Below are 17852 nucleotides of genomic sequence, written 5' to 3' on the forward strand. Positions count from 1 at the left end.
GAGTGCGATCATACCAGCACTAAAGCACCGGATCCCATCAGAACTCTGAAGTTAAGCCTGCTTGGGCGAGAGTAGTACTAGGATGGGTGACCCCCTGGGAAGTCCTAGTGTTGCACTCCTTTTTGCGCCCCGAGCGGCCAAAAGAGTTACTTAAAACTCTCTTTTAAGCTTTTCAATTTTTCTAGCATTCTGGCCAACAATAAATATGTCATTAACATATATATAGCAGGAGAATAATGAAATCATCATCTAAAAATTTCTTCATAAAACATACAATGACCAGACATGGTTCTAGGATGGGTGACCCCCTGGGAAGTCCTCGTGTTGCACTCCTTTTTGCGCCCCGAGCGGCCAAAACCTCTCCCGTCGACCTCCGAGGCGATGGTTCTGGGCCTCGGAATTTGCCGTGACCGCTAAGCAGTCAATCTCGTGGGGCTCGGAGAGAGCTTTCCGGAATGGGGCCGCAATAGCGATTCCGAGTTCGTTCGAGAAAGTCCCGATGGTTTCGGCGCGCGCTTGCCGTGTCCGGTACGCGGTCGGCCTCGTGGGCATCGGAGGGATCCGACAATGGCGATTCCGAGATCGTTCGAGAGGTTTCGGGGCTCCGGTCGTCGATGCGCCGTCCGCGACGTGCACAAAGGCGAGGGACGACGCACACAAAACGAGTGCGATCATACCAGCACTAAAGCACCGGATCCCATCAGAACTCCGAAGTTAAGCGTGCTTGGGTCACCCATGGGAAGTCCTCGTGTTGCACTCCTTTTTGCGCCCCGAGCGGCCAAAACACTTACTTAAAACTCTCTTTTAAGCTTTTCAATTTTTCCAGCATTATGGCCAACAATAAATATGTCATTAACATATATATTGCAGGAGAATAATGAAATCATCATCTAAAAATTTCTTCATAAAACATACAATGACCAGACATTGTTCTAGGATGGGTGACCCCCTGGGAAGTCCTCGTGTTGCACTCCTTTTTGCGCCCCGAGCAGCCAAAACCTCTCCCGTCGACCTCCGAGGCGATGGTTTTGGGCCTCGGAATTTGCCGTGACCGCTACGCAGTCAGTCTCGTGGGGCTCGGAGAGTGCTTCCGGAATGGGGCCGCAATAGCGATTCCGAGTTCGTTCGAGAAAGTCCCGATGGTTTCGGCGCGCGCTTGCCGTGTCCGCTACGTGGTCGGCCTCGTGGGCATCGGAGGGATCCGACAATGGCGATTCCGAGATCGTTCGAGAGGTTTCGGGGCTCCGGTCGTCGATGCGCCGTCCGCGACGTGCACAAAGGCGAGGGACGACGCACACAAAACGAGTGCGATCATACCAGCACTAAAGCACCGGATCCCATCAGAACTCCGAAGTTAAGCCTGCTTGGGCGAGAGTAGTACTAGGATGGGTGACCCCCTGGGAAGTCCTCGTGTTGCACTCCTTTTTGCGCCCCGAGCGGCCAAAAGACATACTTAAAACTCTCTTTTAAGCTTTTCAATTTTTCCAGCATTATGGCCAACAATAAATATGTCATTAACATATATATAGCAGGAGAATAATGAAATCATCATCTAAAAATTTCTTCATAAAACATACAATGACCAGACATGGTTCTAGGATGGGTGACCCCCTGGGAAGTCCTCGTGTTGCACTCCTTTTTGCGCCCCGAGCGGCCAAAACCTCTCCCGTCGACCTCCGAGGCGATGGTTTTGGGCCTCGGAATTTGCCGTGACCGCTATGCAGTCAGTCTCGTGGGGCTCGGAGAGAGCTTTCCGGAATGGGGCCGCAATAGCGATTCCGAGTTCGTTCGAGAAAGTCCCGATGGTTTCGGCGCGCGCTTGCCGTGTCCGGTACGCGGTCGGCCTCGTGGGCATCGGAGGGATCCGACAATGGCGATTCCGAGATCGTTCGAGAGGTTTCGGGGCTCCGGTCGTCGATGCGCCGTCCGCGACGTGCACAAAGGCGAGGGACGACGCACACAAAACGAGTGCGATCATACCAGCACTAAAGCACCGGATGCCATCAGAACTCCGAAGTTAAGCGTGCTTGGGTCACCCATGGGAAGTCCTCGTGTTGCACTCCTTTTTGCGCCCCGAGCGGCCAAAACACTTACTTAAAACTCTCTTTTAAGCTTTTCAATTTTTCCAGCATTATGGCCAACAATAAATATGTCATTAACATATATATTGCAGGAGAATAATGAAATCATCATCTAAAAATTTCTTCATAAAACATACAATGACCAGACATGGTTCTAGGATGGGTGACCCCCTGGGAAGTCCTCGTGTTGCACTCCTTTTTGCGCCCCGAGCGACCAAAACCTCTCCCGTCGACCTCCGAGGCGATGGTTTTGGGCCTCGGAATTTGCCGTGACCGCTACGCAGTCAGTCTCGTGGGGCTCGGAGAGAGCTTTCCGGAATGGGGCCGCAATAGCGATTCCGAGTTCGTTCGAGAAAGTCCCGATGGTTTCGGCGCGCGCTTGCCGTGTCCGGTACGCGGTCGGCCTCGTGGGCATCGGAGGGATCCGACAATGGCGATTCCGAGATCGTTCGAGAGGTTTCGGGGCTCCGGTCGTCGATGCGCCGTCCGCGACGTGCACAAAGGCGAGGGACGACGCACACAAAACGAGTGCGATCATACCAGCACTAAAGCACCGGATCCCATCAGAACTCCGAAGTTAAGCCTGCTTGGGCGAGAGTAGTACTAGGATTGGTGACCCCCTAGGAAGTCATCGTGTTGCACTCCTTTTTGCGCCCCGAGCGGCCAAAACACTTACTTAAAACTCTCTTTTAAGCTTTTCAATTTTTCCAGCATTATGGCCAACAATAAATATGTCATTAACATATATATAGCAGGAGAATAATGAAATCATCATCTAAAAATTTCTTCATAAAACATACAATGACCAGACATGGTTCTAGGATGGGTGACCCCCTGGGAAGTCCACGTGTTGCACTCCTTTTTGCGCCCCGAGCGGCCAAAACCTCTCCCGTCGACCTCCGAGGCGATGGTTTTGGGCCTCGGAATTTGCCGTGACCGCTACGCAGTCAATCTCGTGGGGCTCGGAGAGAGCTTTCCGGAATGGGGCCGCAATAGCGATTCCGAGTTCGTTCGAGAAAGTCCCGATGGTTTCGGCGCGCGCTTGCCGTGTCCGGTACGCGGTCGGCCTCGTGGGCATCGGAGGGATCCGACAATGGCGATTCCGAGATCGTTCGAGAGGTTTCGGGGCTCCGGTCGTCGATGCGCCGTCCGCGACATGCACAAAGGCGAGGGACGACGCACACAAAACGAGTGCGATCATACCAGCACTAAAGCACCGGATCCCATCAGAACTCCGAAGTTAAGCGTGCTTGGGTCACCCATGGGAAGTCCTCGTGTTGCACTCCTTTTTGCGCCCCGAGCGGCCAAAACACTTACTTAAAACTCTCTTTTAAGCTTTTCAATTTTTCCAGCATTATGGCCAACAATAAATATGTCATTAACATATATATTGCAGGAGAATAATGAAATCATCATCTAAAAATTTCTTCATAAAACATACAATGACCAGACATGGTTCTAGGATGGGTGACCCCCTGGGAAGTCCTCGTGTTGCACTCCTTTTTGCGCCCCGAGCGACCAAAACCTCTCCCGTCGACCTCCGAGGCGATGGTTTTGGGCCTCGGAATTTGCCGTGACCGCTACGCAGTCAGTCTCGTGGGGCTCGGAGAGAGCTTTCCGGAATGGGGCCGCAATAGCGATTCCGAGTTCGTTCGAGAAAGTCCCGATGGTTTCGGCGCGCGCTTGCCGTGTCCGGTACGCGGTCGGCCTCGTGGGCATCGGAGGGATCCGACAATGGCGATTCCGAGATCGTTCGAGAGGTTTCGGGGCTCCGGTCGTCGATGCGCCGTCCGCGACGTGCACAAAGGCGAGGGACGACGCACACAAAACGAGTGCGATCATACCAGCACTAAAGCACCGGATCCCATCAGAACTCCGAAGTTAAGCGTGCTTGGGCGAGAGTAGTACTAGGATTGGTGACCCCCTAGGAAGTCATCGTGTTGCACTCCTTTTTGCGCCCCGAGCGGCCAAAAGACTTACTTAAAACTCTCTTTTAAGCTTTTCAATTTTTCCAGCATTATGGCCAACAATAAATATGTCATTAACATATATATAGCAGGAGAATAATGAAATAATCATCTAAAAATTTCTTCATAAAACATACAATGACCAGACATGGTTCTAGGATGGGTGACCCCCTGGGAAGTCCTCGTGTTGCACTCCTTTTTGCGCCCCGAGCGGCCAAAACCTCTCCCGTCGACCTCCGAGGCAATGGTTTTGGGCCTCGGAATTTGCCGTGACCGCTACGCAGTCAGTCTCGTGGGGCTCGGAGAGAGCTTTCCGGAATGGGGCCGCAATAGCGATTCCGAGTTCGTTCGAGAAAGTCCCGATGGTTTCGGCGCGCGCTTGCCGTGTCCGGTACGCGGTCGGCCTCGTGGGCATCGGAGGGATCCGACAATGGCGATTCCGAGATCGTTCGAGAGGTTTCGGGGCTCCGGTCGTCGATGCGCCGTCCGCGACGTGCACAAAGGCGAGGGACGAAGCACACAAAACGAGTGCGATCATACCAGCACTAAAGCACCGGATCCCATCAGAACTCCGAAGTTAAGCCTGCTTGGGCGAGAGTAGTACTAGGATGGGTGACCCCCTGGGAAGTCCTCGTGTTGCACTCCTTTTTGCGCCCCGAGCGGCCAAAAGACTTACTTAAAACTCTCTTTTAAGCTTTTCAATTTTTCCAGCATTATGGCCAACAATAAATATGTCATTAACATATATATAGCAGGAGAATAATGAAATCATCATCTAAAAATTTCTTCATAAAACATACAATGACCAGACATGGTTCTAGGATGGGTGACCCCCTGGGAAGTCCTCGTGTTGCACTCCTTTTTGCGCCCCGAGCGGCCAAAACCTCTCCGGTCGACCTCCGAGGCGATGGTTTTGGGCCTCGGAATTTGCCGTGACCGCTATGCAGTCAGTCTCGTGGGGCTCGGAGAGAGCTTTCCGGAATGGGGCCGCAATAGCGATTCCGAGTTCGTTCGAGAAAGTCCCGATGGTTTCGGCGCGCGCTTGCCGTGTCCGGTACGCGGTCGGCCTCGTGGGCATCGGAGGGATCCGACAATGGCGATTCCGAGATCGTTCGAGAGGTTTCGGGGCTCCGGTCGTCGATGCGCCGTCCGCGACGTGCACAAAGGCGAGGGACGACGCACACAAAACGAGTGCGATCATACCAGCACTAAAGCACCGGATCCCATCAGAACTCCGAAGTTAAGCGTGCTTGGGTCACCCATGGGAAGTCCTCGTGTTGCACTCCTTTTTGCGCCCCGAGCGGCCAAAACACTTACTTAAAACTCTCTTTTAAGCTTTTCAATTTTTCCAGCATTATGGCCAACAATAAATATGTCATTAACATATATATAGCAGGAGAATAATGAAATCATCATCTAAAAATTTCTTCATAAAACATACAATGACCAGACATGGTTCTAGGATGGGTGACCCCCTGGGAAGTCCTCGTGTTGCACTCCTTTTTGCGCCCCGAGCGGCCAAAACCTCTCCCGTCGACCTCCGAGGCGATGGTTCTGGGCCTCGGAATTTGCCGTGACCGCTACGCAGTCAATCTCGTGGGGCTCGGAGAGAGCTTTCCGGAATGGGGCCGCAATAGCGATTCCGAGTTCGTTCGAGAAAGTCCCGATGGTTTCGGCGCGCGCTTGCCGTTTCCGGTACGCGGTCGGCCTCGTGGGCATCGGAGGGATCCGACAATGGCGATTCCGAGATCGTTCGAGAGGTTTCGGGGCTCCGGTCGTCGATGCGCCGTCCGCGACGTGCACAAAGGCGAGGGACGACGCACACAAAACGAGTGCGATCATACCAGCACTAAAGCACCGGATCCCATCAGAACTCCGAAGTTAAGCGTGCTTGGGTCACCCATGGGAAGTCCTCGTGTTGCACTCCTTTTTGCGCCCCGAGCGGCCAAAACACTTACTTAAAACTCTCTTTTAAGCTTTTCAATTTTTCCAGCATTATGGCCAACAATAAATATGTCATTAACATATATATTGCAGGAGAATAATGAAATCATCATCTAAAAATTTCTTCATAAAACATACAATGACCAGACATTGTTCTAGGATGGGTGACCCCCTGGGAAGTCCTCGTGTTGCACTCCTTTTTGCGCCCCGAGCAGCCAAAACCTCTCCCGTCGACCTCCGAGGCGATGGTTTTGGGCCTCGGAATTTGCCGTGACCGCTACGCAGTCAGTCTCGTGGGGCTCGGAGAGAGCTTCCGGAATGGGGCCGCAATAGCGATTCCGAGTTCGTTCGAGAAAGTCCCGATGGTTTCGGCGCGCGCTTGCCGTGTCCGCTACGTGGTCGGCCTCGTGGGCATCGGAGGGATCCGACAATGGCGATTCCGAGATCGTTCGAGAGGTTTCGGGGCTCCGGTCGTCGATGCGCCGTCCGCGACGTGCACAAAGGCGAGGGACGACGCACACAAAACGAGTGCGATCATACCAGCACTAAAGCACCGGATCCCATCAGAACTCCGAAGTTAAGCCTGCTTGGGCGAGAGTAGTACTAGGATGGGTGACCCCTTGGTAAGTCCTCGTGTTGCACTCCTTTTTGCGCCCCGAGCGGCCAAAAGACTTACTTAAAACTCTCTTTTAAGCTTTTCAATTTTTCCAGCATTATGGCCAACAATAAATATGTCATTAACATATATATAGCAGGAGAATAATGAAATCATCATCTAAAAATTTCTTCATAAAACATACAATGACCAGACATGGTTCTAGGATGGGTGACCCCCTGGGAAGTCCTCGTGTTGCACTCCTTTTTGCGCCCCGAGCGGCCAAAACCTCTCCCGTCGACCTCCGAGGCGATGGTTTTGGGCCTCGGAATTTGCCGTGACCGCTATGCAGTCAGTCTCGTGGGGCTCGGAGAGAGCTTTCCGGAATGGGGCCGCAATAGCGATTCCGAGTTCGTTCGAGAAAGTCCCGATGGTTTCGGCGCGCGCTTGCCGTGTCCGGTACGCGGTCGGCCTCGTGGGCATCGGAGGGATCCGACAATGGCGATTCCGAGATCGTTCGAGAGGTTTCGGGGCTCCGGTCGTCGATGCGCCGTCCGCGACGTGCACAAAGGCGAGGGACGACGCACACAAAACGAGTGCGATCATACCAGCACTAAAGCACCGGATCCCATCAGAACTCCGAAGTTAAGCGTGCTTGGGTCACCCATGGGAAGTCCTCGTGTTGCACTCCTTTTTGCGCCCCGAGCGGCCAAAACACTTACTTAAAACTCTCTTTTAAGCTTTTCAATTTTTCCAGCATTATGGCCAACAATAAATATGTCATTAACATATATATTGCAGGAGAATAATGAAATCATCATCTAAAAATTTCTTCATAAAACATACAATGACCAGACATGGTTCTAGGATGGGTGACCCCCTGGGAAGTCCTCGTGTTGCACTCCTTTTTGCGCCCCGAGCGACCAAAACCTCTCCCGTCGACCTCCGAGGCGATGGTTTTGGGCCTCGGAATTTGCCGTGACCGCTACGCAGTCAGTCTCGTGGGGCTCGGAGAGAGCTTTCCGGAATGGGGCCGCAATAGCGATTCCGAGTTCGTTCGAGAAAGTCCCGATGGTTTCGGCGCGCGCTTGCCGTGTCCGGTACGCGGTCGGCCTCGTGGGCATCGGAGGGATCCGACAATGGCGATTCCGAGATCGTTCGAGAGGTTTCGGGGCTCCGGTCGTCGATGCGCCGTCCGCGACGTGCACAAAGGCGAGGGACGACGCACACAAAACGAGTGCGATCATACCAGCACTAAAGCACCGGATCCCATCAGAACTCCGAAGTTAAGCCTGCTTGGGCGAGAGTAGTACTAGGATTGGTGACCCCCTAGGAAGTCATCGTGTTGCACTCCTTTTTGCGCCCCGAGCGGCCAAAACACTTACTTAAAACTCTCTTTTAAGCTTTTCAATTTTTCCAGCATTATGGCCAACAATAAATATGTCATTAACATATATATAGCAGGAGAATAATGAAATCATCATCTAAAAATTTCTTCATAAAACATACAATGACCAGACATGGTTCTAGGATGGGTGACCCCCTGGGAAGTCCTCGTGTTGCACTCCTTTTTGCGCCCCGAGCGGCCAAAACCTCTCCCGTCGACCTCCGAGGCGATGGTTTTGGGCCTCGGAATTTGCCGTGACCGCTACGCAGTCAATCTCGTGGGGCTCGGAGAGAGCTTTCCGGAATGGGGCCGCAATAGCGATTCCGAGTTCGTTCGAGAAAGTCCCGATGGTTTCGGCGCGCGCTTGCCGTGTCCGGTACGCGGTCGGCCTCGTGGGCATCGGAGGGATCCGACAATGGCGATTCCGAGATCGTTCGAGAGGTTTCGGGGCTCCGGTCGTCGATGCGCCGTCCGCGACGTGCACAAAGGCGAGGGACGACGCACACAAAACGAGTGCGATCATACCAGCACTAAAGCACCGGATCCCATCAGAACTCCGAAGTTAAGCGTGCTTGGGTCACCCATGGGAAGTCCTCGTGTTGCACTCCTTTTTGCGCCCCGAGCGGCCAAAACACTTACTTAAAACTCTCTTTTAAGCTTTTCAATTTTTCCAGCATTATGGCCAACAATAAATATGTCATTAACATATATATTGCAGGAGAATAATGAAATCATCATCTAAAAATTTCTTCATAAAACATACAATGACCAGACATGGTTCTAGGATGGGTGACCCCCTGGGAAGTCCTCGTGTTGCACTCCTTTTTGCGCCCCGAGCGACCAAAACCTCTCCCATCGACCTCCGAGGCGATGGTTTTGGGCCTCGGAATTTGCCGTGACCGCTACGCAGTCAGTCTCGTGGGGCTCGGAGAGAGCTTTCCGGAATGGGGCCGCAATAGCGATTCCGAGTTCGTTCAAGAAAGTCCCGATGGTTTCGGCGCGCGCTTGCCGTGTCCGGTACGCGGTCGGCCTCGTGGGCATCGGAGGGATCCGACAATGGCGATTCCGAGATCGTTCGAGAGGTTTCGGGGCTCCGGTCGTCGATGCGCCGTCCGCGACGTGCACAAAGGCGAGGGACGACGCACACAAAACGAGTGCGATCATACCAGCACTAAAGCACCGGATCCCATCAGAACTCCGAAGTTAAGCCTGCTTGGGCGAGAGTAGTACTAGGATTGGTGACCCCCTAGGAAGTCATCGTGTTGCACTCCTTTTTGCGCCCCGAGCGGCCAAAACACTTACTTAAAACTCTCTTTTAAGCTTTTCAATTTTTCCAGCATTATGGCCAACAATAAATATGTCATTAACATATATATAGCAGGAGAATAATGAAATCATCATCTAAAAATTTCTTCATAAAACATACAATGACCAGACATGGTTCTAGGATGGGTGACCCCCTGGGAAGTCCTCGTGTTGCACTCCTTTTTGCGCCCCGAGCGGCCAAAACCTCTCCCGTCGACCTCCGAGGCGATGGTTTTGGGCCTCGGAATTTGCCGTGACCGCTACGCAGTCAATCTCGTGGGGCTCGGAGAGAGCTTTCCGGAATGGGGCCGCAATAGCGATTCCGAGTTCGTTCGAGAAAGTCCCGATGGTTTCGGCGCGCGCTTGCCGTGTCCGGTACGCGGTCGGCCTCGTGGGCATCGGAGGGATCCGACAATGGCGATTCCGAGATCGTTCGAGAGGTTTCGGGGCTCCGGTCGTCGATGCGCCGTCCGCGACGTGCACAAAGGCGAGGGACGACGCACACAAAACGAGTGCGATCATACCAGCACTAAAGCACCGGATCCCATCAGAACTCCGAAGTTAAGCGTGCTTGGGCGAGAGTAGTACTAGGATTGGTGACCCCCTAGGAAGTCATCGTGTTGCACTCCTTTTTGCGCCCCGAGCGGCCAAAAGACTTACTTAAAACTCTCTTTTAAGCTTTTCAATTTTTCCAGCATTATGGCCAACAATAAATATGTCATTAACATATATATAGCAGGAGAATAATGAAATAATCATCTAAAAATTTCGTCATAAAACATACAATGACCAGACATGGTTCTAGGATGGGTGACCCCCTGGGAAGTCCTCGTGTTGCACTCCTTTTTGCGCCCCGAGCGGCCAAAACCTCTCCCGTCGACCTCCGAGGCGATGGTTTTGGGCCTCGGAATTTGCCGTGACCACTACGCAGTCAGTCTCGTGGGGCTCGGATAGAGCTTTCCGGAATGGGGCCGCAATAGCGATTCCGAGTTCGTTCGAGAAAGTCCCGATGGTTTCGGCGCGCGCTTGCCGTGTCCGGTACGCGGTCGGCCTCGTGGGCATCGGAGGGATCCGACAATGGCGATTCCGAGATCGTTCGAGAGGTTTCGGGGCTCCGGTCGTCGATGCGCCGTCCGCGACGTGCACAAAGGCGAGGGACGACGCACACAAAACGAGTGCGATCATACCAGCACTAAAGCACCGGATCCCATCAGAACTCCGAAGTTAAGCCTGCTTGGGCGAGAGTAGTACTAGGATGGGTGACCCCCTGGGAAGTCCTTGTGTTGCACTCCTTTTTGCGCCCCGAGCGGCCAAAAGACTTACTTAAAACTCTCTTTTAAGCTTTTCAATTTTTCCAGCATTATGGCCAACAATAAATATGTCATTAACATATATATAGCAGGAGAATAATGAAATCATCATCTAAAAATTTCTTCATAAAACATACAATGACCAGACATGGTTCTAGGATGGGTGACCCCCTGGGAAGTCCTCGTGTTGCACTCCTTTTTGCGCCCCGAGCGGCCAAAACCTCTCCCGTCGACCTCCGAGGCGATGGTTTTGGGCCTCGGAATTTGCCGTGACCGCTACGCAGTCAGTCTCGTGGGGCTCGGAGAGAGCTTTCCGGAATGGGGCCGCAATAGCGATTCCGAGTTCGTTCGAGAAAGTCCCGATGGTTTCGGCGCACGCTTGCCGTGTCCGGTACGCGGTCGGCCTCGTGGGCATCGGAGGGATCCGACAATGGCGATTCCGAGATCGTTCGAGAGGTTTCGGGGCTCCGGTCGTCGATGCGCCGTCCGCGATGTGAACAAAGGCGAGGGACGACGCACACAAAACGAGTGCGATCATACCAGCACTAAAGCACCGGATCCCATCAGAACTCCGAAGTTAAGCCTGCTTGGGCGAGAGTAGTACTAGGATGGGTGACCCCCTGGGAAGTCCTCGTGTTGCACTCCTTTTCGCGCCCCGAGCGGCCAAAAGACTTACTTAAAACTCTCTTTTAAGCTTTTCAATTTTTCCAGCATTATGGCCAACAATAAATATGTCATTAACATATATATAGCAGGAGAATAATGAAATCATCATCTAAAAATTTCTTCATAAAACATACAATGACCAGACATGGTTCTAGGATGGGTGACCCCCTGGGAAGTCCTCGTGTTGCACTCCTTTTTGCGCCCCGAGCGGCCAAAACCTCTCCCGTCGACCTCCGAGGCGATGGTTTTGGGCCTCGGAATTTGCCGTGACCGCTACATAGTCAGTCTCGTGGGGCTCGGAGAGAGCTTTCCGGAATGGGGCCGCAATAGCGATTCCGAGTTCGTTCGAGAAAGTCCCGATGGTTTCGGCGCGCGCTTGCCGTGTCCGGTACGCGGTCGGCCTCGTGGGCATCGGAGGGATCCGACAATGGCGATTCCGAGATCGTTCGAGAGGTTTCGGGGCTCCGGTCGTCGATGCGCCGTCCGCGACGTGCACAAAGGCGAGGGACGACGCACACAAAACGAGTGCGCTCATACCAGCACTAAAGCACCGGATCCCATCAGAACTCCGAAGTTAAGCCTGCTTGGGCTAGAGTAGTACTAGGATGGGTGACCCCCTGGGAAGTCCTCGTGTTGCACTCCTTTTTGCGCCCCGAGCGGCCAAAAGACTTACTTAAAACTCTCTTTTAAGCTTTTCAATTTTTCCAGCATTATGGCCAACAATAAATATGTCATGAACATATATATAGCATGAGAATAATGAAATCATCATCTAAAAATTTCTTCATAAAACATACAATGACCAGACATGGTTCTAGGATGGGTGACCCCCTGGGAAGTCCTCGTGTTGCACTCCTTTTTGCGCCTCGAGCGGCCAAAACCTCTCCCGTCGACCTCCGAGGCGATGGTTTTGGGCCTCGGAATTTGCCGTGACCACTACGCAGTCAGTCTCGTGGGGCTCGGAGAGAGCTTTCCGGAATGGGGCCGCAATAGCGATTCCGAGTTCGTTCGAGAAAGTCCCGATGGTTTCGGCGCGCGCTTGCCGTGTCCGGTACGCGGTCGGCCTCGTGGGCATCGGAGGGATCCGACAATGGCGATTCCGAGAACGTTCGAGAGGTTTCGGGGCTCCGGTCGTCGATGCGCCGTCCACGACGTGCACAAAGGCGAGGGACGATGCACACAAAACGAGTGCGATCATACCAGCACCGGATCACATCAGAATTCCGAAGTTAAGCGTGCTTGGGTCACCCGTGGGAAGTCCTCGTGTTGCACTCCTTTTTGCGCCCCGAGCGGCCAAAAGACTTACTCAAAACTATCTTTTAAGCTTTTCAATTTTTCCAGCATTATGGCCAACAATAAATATGTCATTAACATATATATAGCAGGAGAATAATGAAATCATCATCTAAAAATTTCTTCATAAAACATACAATGACCAGACATGGTTCTAGGATGGGTGACCCCCAGGGAAGTCCTCGTGTTGCACTCCTTTTTGCGCCCCGAGCAGCCAAAACCTCTCCCGTCGACCTCCGAGGCGATGGTTTTGGGCCTCAGAATTTGCCGTGACCGCTACGCTGTCAGTCTCGTGGGGCTCGGAGAGAGCTTTCCGGAATGGGGCCCCAATAGCGATTCCGAGTTCGTTCGAGAAAGTCCCGATGGTTTCGGCGCGCGCTTGCCGTGTCCGGTACGCGGTCGGCCTCGTGGGCATTGGAGGGATCCGACAATGGCGATTCCGAGATCGTTCGAGAGGTTTCGGGGCTCCGGTCGTCGATGCGCCGTCCGCGACGTGCACAAAGGCGAGGGACGACGCACACAAAACGAGTGCGATCATACCAGCACTAAAGCACCGGATCCCATCAGAACTCCGAAGTTAAGCCTGCTTGGGCGAGAGTAGTACTAGGATTGGTGACCCCCCGGGAAGTCCTCGTGTTGCACTCCTTTTTGCACCCCGAGCGGCCAAAAGACTTACTTAAAACTCTCTTTTAAGCTTTTCAATTTTTCCAGCATTATGGCCAACAATAAATATGTCATTAACATATATATAGCAGGAGAATAATGAAATCATCATCTAAAAATTTCTTCATAAAACATACAATGACCAGACATGGTTCTAGGATGGGTGACCCCCTGGGAAGTCCACGTGTTGCACTCCTTTTTGCGCCCCGAGCGGCCAAAACCTCTCCCGTCGACCTCCGAGGCGATGGTTTTGGGCCTCGGAATTTGCCGTGACCGCTACGCAGTCAGTCTCGTGGGGCTCGGAGAGAGCTTTCCGGAATGGGGCCGCAATAGCGATTCCGAGTTCGTTCGAGAAAGTCCCGATGGTTTCGGCGCGCGCTTGCCGTGTCCGGTACGCGGTCGGCCTCGTGGGCATCGGAGGGATCCGACAATGGCGATTCCGAGATCGTTCGAGAGGTTTCGGGGCTCCGGTCGTCGATGCGCCGTCCGCGATGTGAACAAAGGCGAGGGACGACGCACACAAAACGAGTGCGATCATACCAGCACTAAAGCACCGGATCCCATCAGAACTCTGAAGTTAAGCCTGCTTGGGCGAGAGTAGTACTAGGATGGGTGACCCCCTGGGAAGTCCTCGTGTTGCACTCCTTTTCGCGCCCCGAGCGGCCAAAAGACTTACTTAAAACTCTCTTTTAAGCTTTTCAATTTTTCCAGCATTATGGCCAACAATAAATATGTCATTAACATATATATAGCAGGAGAATAATGAAATCATCATCTAAAAATTTCTTCATAAAACATACAATGACCAGACATGGTTCTAGGATGGGTGACCCCCTGGGAAGTCCTCGTGTTGCACTCCTTTTTGCGCCCCGAGCGGCCAAAACCTCTCCCGTCGACCTCCGAGGCGATGGTTTTGGGCCTCGGAATTTGCCGTGACCGCTACATAGTCAGTCTCGTGGGGCTCGGAGAGAGCTTTCCGGAATGGGGCCGCAATAGCGATTCCGAGATCGTTCGAGAAAGTCCCGATGGTTTCGGCGCGCGCTTGCCGTGTCCGGTACGCGGTCGGCCTCGTGGGCATCGGAGGGATCCGACAATGGCGATTCCGAGATCGTTCGAGAGGTTTCGGGGCTCCGGTCGTCGATGCGCCGTCCGCGACGTGCACAAAGGCGAGGGACGACGCATACAAAATGAGTGCGATCATACCAGCACTAAAGCACCGGATCCCATCAGAACTCTGAAGTTAAGCCTGCTTGGGCGAGAGTAGTACTAGGATGGGTGACCCCCTGGGTAGTCCTTGTGTTGCACTCCTTTTTGCGCCCCGAGCGGCCAAAAGACTTACTTAAAACTCTCTTTTAAGCTTTTCAATTTTTCCAGCATTATGGCCAACAATAAATATGTCATTAACATATATATAGCAGGAGAATAATGAAATCATCATCTAAAAATTTCTTCATAAAACATACAATGACCAGACATGGTTCTAGGATGGGTGACCCCCTGGGAAGTCCTCGTGTTGCACTCCTTTTTGCGCCCCGAACGGCCAAAACCTCTCCCGTCGACCTCCGAGGCGATGGTTTTGGGCCTCGGAATTTGCCGTGACCGCTACGCAGTCAGTCTCGTGGGGCTCGGAGAGAGCTTTCCGGAATGGGGCCGCAATAGCGATTCCGAGTTCGTTCGAGAAAGTCCCGATGGTTTCGGCGCGCGCTTGCCGTGTCCGGTACGTGGTCGGCCTCGTGGGCATCGGAGGGATCCGACAATGGCGATTCCGAGATCGTTCGAGAGGTTTCGGGGCTCCGGTCGTCGATGCGCCGTCCGCGATGTGAACAAAGGCGAGGGACGACGCACACAAAACGAGTGCGATCATACCAGCACTAAAGCACCGGATCCCATCAGAACTCCGAAGTTAAGCCTGCTTGGGCGAGAGTAGTACTAGGATGGGTGACCCCCTGGGAAGTCCTCGTGTTGCACTCCTTTTCGCGCCCCGAGCGGCCAAAAGACTTACTTAAAACTCTCTTTTAAGCTTTTCAATTTTTCCAGCATTATGGCCAACAATAAATATGTCATTAACATATATATAGCAGGAGAATAATGAAATCATCATCTAAAAATTTCTTCATAAAACATACAATGACCAGACATGGTTCTAGGATGGGTGACCCCCTGGGAAGTCCTCGTGTTGCACTCCTTTTTGCGCCCCGAGCGGCCAAAACCTCTCCCGTCGACCTCCGAGGCGATGGTTTTGGGCCTCGGAATTTGCCGTGACCGCTACGTAGTCAGTCTCGTGGGGCTCGGAGAGAGCTTTCCGGAATGGGGCCGCAATAGCGATTCCGAGTTCGTTCGAGAAAGTCCCGATGGTTTCGGCGCGCGCTTGCCGTGTCCGGTACGCGGTCGGCCTCGTGGGCATCGGAGGGATCCGACAATGGCGATTCCGAGATCGTTCGAGAGGTTTCGGGGCTCCGGTCGTCGATGCGCCGTCCGCGACGTGCACAAAGGCGAGGGACGACGCACACAAAACAAGTGCGCTCATACCAGCACTAAAGCACCGGATCCCATCAGAACTCCGAAGTTAAGCCTGCTTGGGCTAGAGTAGTACTAGGATGGGTGACCCCCTGGGAAGTCCTCGTGTTGCACTCCTTTTTGCGCCCCGAGGGCCAAAAGACTTACTTAAAACTCTCTTTTAAGCTTTTCAATTTTTCCAGAATTATGGCCAACAATAAATATGTCATGAACATATATATAGCATGAGAATAATGAAATCATCATCTAAAAATTTCTTCATAAAACATACAATGACCAGACATGGTTCTAGGATGGGTGACCCCCTGGGAAGTCCTCGTGTTGCACTCCTTTTTGCGCCTCGAGCGGCCAAAACCTCTCCCGTCGACCTCCGAGGCGATGGTTTTGGGCCTCGGAATTTGCCGTGACCGCTACGCAGTCAGTCTCGTGGGGCTCGGAGAGAGCTTTCCGAAATGGGGCCGCAATAGCGATTCCGAGTTCGTTCGAGAAAGTCCCGATGGTTTCGGTGCGCGCTTGCCGTGTCCGGTACGCGGTCGGCCTCGTGGGCATCGGAGGGATCCGACAATGGCGATTCCGAGATCGTTCAAGAGGTTTCGGGGCTCCGGTCGTCGATGCGCCGTCCGCGACGTGCACAAAGGCGAGGGACAATGCACACAAAACGAGTGCGATCATACCAGCACCGGATCACATCAGAACTCCGAAGTTAAGCGTGCTTGGGTCACCCGTGGGAAGTCCTCGTGTTGCACTCCTTTTTGCGCCCCGAGCGGCCAAAAGACTTACTTAAAACTATCTTTTAAGCTTTTCAATTTTTCCAGCCTTATGGCCAACAATAAATATGTCATTAACATATATATAGCAGGAGAATAATGAAATCATCATCTAAAAATTTCTTCATAAAACATACAATGACCAGACATGGTTCTAGGATGGGTGAACCCCAGGGAAGTCCTCGTGTTGCACTCCTTTTTGCGCCCCGAGCAGCCAAAACCTCTCCCGTCGACCTCCGAGGCGATGGTTTTGGGCCTCGGAATTTGCCGTGACCGCTACACAGTCAGTCTCGTGGGGCTCGGAGAGAGCTTTCCGGAATGGGGCCGCAATAGCGATTCCGAGTTCGTTCGAGAAAGTCCCGATGGTTTCGGCGCGCGCTTGCCGTGTCCGGTACGCGGTCGGCCTCGAGGGCATCGGAGGGATCCGACAATGGCGATTCCGAGATCGTTCGAGAGGTTTCGGGGCTCCGGTCGTCGATGCGCCGTCCGCGACGTGCACAAAGGCGAGGGACGACGCACACAAAACGAGTGCGCTCATACCAGCACTAAAGCACCGGATCCCATCAGAACTCCGAAGTTAAGCCTGCTTGGGCTAGAGTAGTACTAGGATGGGTGACCCCCTGGGAAGTCCTCGTGTTGCACTCCTTTTTGCACCCCGAGCGGCCAAAAGACTTACTTAAAACTCTCTTTTAAGCTTTTCAATTTTTCCAGAATTATGGCCAACAATAAATATGTCATGAACATATATATAGCATGAGAATAATGAAATCATCATCTAAAAATTTCTTCATAAAACATACAATGACCAGACATGGTTCTAGGATGGGTGACCCCTTGGGAAGTCCTCGTGTTGCACTCCTTTTTGCGCCTCGAGCGGCCAAAACCTCTCCCGTCGACCTCCGAGGCGATGGTTTTGGGCCTCGGAATTTGCCGTGACCGCTACGCAGTCAGTCTCGTGGGGCTCGGAGAGAGCTTTCCGGAATGGGGCCGCAATAGCGATTCCGAGTTCGTTCGAGAAAGTCCCGATGGTTTCGGCGCGCGCTTGCCGTGTCCGGTACGCGGTCGGCCTCGTGGGCATCGGAGGGATCCGACAATGGCGATTCCGAGATCGTTCAAGAGGTTTCGGGGCTCCGGTCGTCGATGCGCCGTCCGCGACGTGCACAAAGGCGAGGGACGATGCACACAAAACGAGTGCGATCATACCAGCACCGGATCACATCAGAACTCCGAAGTTAAGCGTGCTTGGGTCACCCGTGGGAAGTCCTCGTGTTGCACTCCTTTTTGCGCCCCGAGCGGCCAAAAGACTTACTTAAAACTATCTTTTAAGCTTTTCAATTTTTCCAGCCTTATGGCCAAC

General features: G+C 53.0%; 18 non-coding genes and 6 pseudogenes across 18 annotated transcripts; all 24 read left to right on the forward strand.

The window, feature by feature from the left end:
* On the forward strand, positions 1–119 carry LOC135589931 (5S ribosomal RNA). Its single transcript, XR_010477338.1, has one exon. It is a non-coding gene; the product is annotated as a 5S ribosomal RNA (ribosomal RNA).
* Positions 120–663: 544 nt separating this feature from the next.
* LOC135591842 (5S ribosomal RNA) lies at positions 664–760 on the forward strand (annotated as a pseudogene).
* Positions 761–1303: 543 nt separating this feature from the next.
* LOC135591604 (5S ribosomal RNA) lies at positions 1304–1422 on the forward strand. Its single transcript, XR_010478573.1, has one exon. It is a non-coding gene; the product is annotated as a 5S ribosomal RNA (ribosomal RNA).
* A 1185-nt stretch (positions 1423–2607) lies between these two features.
* LOC135590726 (5S ribosomal RNA) lies at positions 2608–2726 on the forward strand. Its single transcript, XR_010478132.1, has one exon. It is a non-coding gene; the product is annotated as a 5S ribosomal RNA (ribosomal RNA).
* Positions 2727–3270: 544 nt separating this feature from the next.
* On the forward strand, positions 3271–3367 carry LOC135591843 (5S ribosomal RNA; annotated as a pseudogene).
* A 544-nt stretch (positions 3368–3911) lies between these two features.
* LOC135590236 (5S ribosomal RNA) lies at positions 3912–4030 on the forward strand. The gene has a single exon (XR_010477643.1). It is a non-coding gene; the product is annotated as a 5S ribosomal RNA (ribosomal RNA).
* A 544-nt stretch (positions 4031–4574) lies between these two features.
* LOC135591617 (5S ribosomal RNA) lies at positions 4575–4693 on the forward strand. Its single transcript, XR_010478575.1, has one exon. It is a non-coding gene; the product is annotated as a 5S ribosomal RNA (ribosomal RNA).
* A 544-nt stretch (positions 4694–5237) lies between these two features.
* Positions 5238–5334, forward strand: LOC135591844 (5S ribosomal RNA; annotated as a pseudogene).
* Positions 5335–5878: 544 nt separating this feature from the next.
* LOC135591845 (5S ribosomal RNA) lies at positions 5879–5975 on the forward strand (annotated as a pseudogene).
* A 543-nt stretch (positions 5976–6518) lies between these two features.
* On the forward strand, positions 6519–6637 carry LOC135589898 (5S ribosomal RNA). Its single transcript, XR_010477305.1, has one exon. It is a non-coding gene; the product is annotated as a 5S ribosomal RNA (ribosomal RNA).
* Positions 6638–7181: 544 nt separating this feature from the next.
* LOC135591846 (5S ribosomal RNA) lies at positions 7182–7278 on the forward strand (annotated as a pseudogene).
* A 544-nt stretch (positions 7279–7822) lies between these two features.
* LOC135590727 (5S ribosomal RNA) lies at positions 7823–7941 on the forward strand. The gene has a single exon (XR_010478133.1). It is a non-coding gene; the product is annotated as a 5S ribosomal RNA (ribosomal RNA).
* Positions 7942–8485: 544 nt separating this feature from the next.
* Positions 8486–8582, forward strand: LOC135591847 (5S ribosomal RNA; annotated as a pseudogene).
* A 544-nt stretch (positions 8583–9126) lies between these two features.
* On the forward strand, positions 9127–9245 carry LOC135590728 (5S ribosomal RNA). Its single transcript, XR_010478134.1, has one exon. It is a non-coding gene; the product is annotated as a 5S ribosomal RNA (ribosomal RNA).
* A 544-nt stretch (positions 9246–9789) lies between these two features.
* Positions 9790–9908, forward strand: LOC135590237 (5S ribosomal RNA). The gene has a single exon (XR_010477644.1). It is a non-coding gene; the product is annotated as a 5S ribosomal RNA (ribosomal RNA).
* Positions 9909–10452: 544 nt separating this feature from the next.
* LOC135592141 (5S ribosomal RNA) lies at positions 10453–10571 on the forward strand. The gene has a single exon (XR_010478906.1). It is a non-coding gene; the product is annotated as a 5S ribosomal RNA (ribosomal RNA).
* Positions 10572–11115: 544 nt separating this feature from the next.
* On the forward strand, positions 11116–11234 carry LOC135591629 (5S ribosomal RNA). Its single transcript, XR_010478577.1, has one exon. It is a non-coding gene; the product is annotated as a 5S ribosomal RNA (ribosomal RNA).
* Positions 11235–11778: 544 nt separating this feature from the next.
* LOC135589971 (5S ribosomal RNA) lies at positions 11779–11897 on the forward strand. Its single transcript, XR_010477378.1, has one exon. It is a non-coding gene; the product is annotated as a 5S ribosomal RNA (ribosomal RNA).
* A 1177-nt stretch (positions 11898–13074) lies between these two features.
* Positions 13075–13193, forward strand: LOC135590060 (5S ribosomal RNA). The gene has a single exon (XR_010477467.1). It is a non-coding gene; the product is annotated as a 5S ribosomal RNA (ribosomal RNA).
* Positions 13194–13737: 544 nt separating this feature from the next.
* Positions 13738–13856, forward strand: LOC135589338 (5S ribosomal RNA). The gene has a single exon (XR_010476746.1). It is a non-coding gene; the product is annotated as a 5S ribosomal RNA (ribosomal RNA).
* Positions 13857–14400: 544 nt separating this feature from the next.
* LOC135590191 (5S ribosomal RNA) lies at positions 14401–14519 on the forward strand. Its single transcript, XR_010477598.1, has one exon. It is a non-coding gene; the product is annotated as a 5S ribosomal RNA (ribosomal RNA).
* Positions 14520–15063: 544 nt separating this feature from the next.
* Positions 15064–15182, forward strand: LOC135591642 (5S ribosomal RNA). The gene has a single exon (XR_010478579.1). It is a non-coding gene; the product is annotated as a 5S ribosomal RNA (ribosomal RNA).
* Positions 15183–15726: 544 nt separating this feature from the next.
* On the forward strand, positions 15727–15845 carry LOC135590280 (5S ribosomal RNA). The gene has a single exon (XR_010477687.1). It is a non-coding gene; the product is annotated as a 5S ribosomal RNA (ribosomal RNA).
* A 1176-nt stretch (positions 15846–17021) lies between these two features.
* Positions 17022–17140, forward strand: LOC135589972 (5S ribosomal RNA). The gene has a single exon (XR_010477379.1). It is a non-coding gene; the product is annotated as a 5S ribosomal RNA (ribosomal RNA).
* The last annotated feature ends 712 nt before the right edge of the window (positions 17141–17852 follow it).

Source organism: Musa acuminata, chromosome BXJ1-8 (genome assembly GCF_036884655.1).
Source record: "Musa acuminata AAA Group cultivar baxijiao chromosome BXJ1-8, Cavendish_Baxijiao_AAA, whole genome shotgun sequence".
In the NCBI taxonomy this organism is placed as follows: Eukaryota; Viridiplantae; Streptophyta; class Magnoliopsida; order Zingiberales; family Musaceae; genus Musa; species Musa acuminata.